This window comes from Apis dorsata, unplaced genomic scaffold (assembly GCF_000469605.1).
Source record: "Apis dorsata unplaced genomic scaffold, Apis dorsata 1.3 scaffold_74, whole genome shotgun sequence".
Classification (NCBI taxonomy): domain Eukaryota; kingdom Metazoa; phylum Arthropoda; class Insecta; order Hymenoptera; family Apidae; genus Apis; species Apis dorsata.
Window position 1 is genome coordinate 3025727 of NW_006263372.1, and position 1061 is coordinate 3026787.

Genomic DNA, 1061 nt, shown 5'->3' on the forward strand with positions numbered 1-1061 from the left:
TAAGGACAAGGTGTTTTAATAATGAATAATACGAAACTCACCAGCCACGTTGATGAAATCCAAGCTCCCCGCCACCGAACCAACCACGCGTTTCTTTCCAATTTCTTCACTCTCCGCCTCTTCGTTTACCCTCTCCGTGGACGATTTCCCCCGTCATGTCACGTCGTAAGCGGGCTTTCGTAGTCCCAAGAGTCTCCTTACCACAGATCTCACTGCACGTCACTGCGTCTCTTTCTTCCTTTCCTCTCCCTACCCCCCTTCCTTTCCTTTGTCCCTTCTTCTCTTTTTTATTCTCACTCCCCGACTCCCCTATCCCCGTTTTCCAAACACTTAACCTAGCGCGATAGATGTTCCACGGATGCGGCCGGTTACTACGACGATAAAATTGGAACAATGTTCACCAATAACCTTCTCTCTTCCTTCACACAACACGGCTTCACGCAACGAAAACAAGGATTTCCTCGAACGCTTTTGTTTCCGGGAAACGTACACGTCATGAAAACAAAGCGAGAGCGTTCCCGGAACGAAACCTCGCTTCTCGAGAAACAGGACGACCGGTGTATTTACCAAATACGCTTACGAAGATAAGATAACGGACGAGCGAAGGTCCCGCGAGCGACGACAACAGCGTATACGTCGTAATCATCGGTCGACCGTTCCACGTGTACGACGTGTACAAAGCGACATACGAAGATTCGAAAAATTTCTACCTTCCTTTCCCGATTCGAAGGGTTTTCGACGAGGAGCGAGCCATTCGAACGGAATGCTCGTGCGGAAGTGCACCGCGAGCCTTGTCACGTGGCGGCAGACGCAGCGGCGTTCATTGATCGTGGACGACCTTGGTGTCTCGGTGCACGTTCCTCCGAGAAGGTCGACGCCGCGTGCATGGATCGTGAGTAATCGAAATATATCCGTTATACATTTGCATATACATATATATATATATACATTGTATCTAGACACGAGATGGAGGATTTTCTCGAGGCGAATCTCGTCGGGTGTACCGTCGACGATCTAAGGAGGAAGCGTTTTCTGACGAGGGCGCGCTATCTCGCCGGCCT

General features: G+C 50.1%; 1 protein-coding gene across 5 annotated transcripts in view; it reads right to left on the reverse strand.

Moving 5' to 3' along the window:
- Window positions 1–625, reverse strand: part of LOC102680787 (teneurin-m) — a 605289-nt gene extending 604664 nt beyond the window's left edge. For all 5 annotated transcript variants that reach the window (XM_031508000.1, XM_006610621.2, XM_006610619.2 and 2 more), the window contains exon 1: window positions 42–625. The gene's annotated coding sequence lies outside the window, so the exon portion shown is untranslated. The remainder of the gene's footprint in view (window positions 1–41) is intronic.
- Window positions 626–1061: the final 436 nt, after the last annotated feature.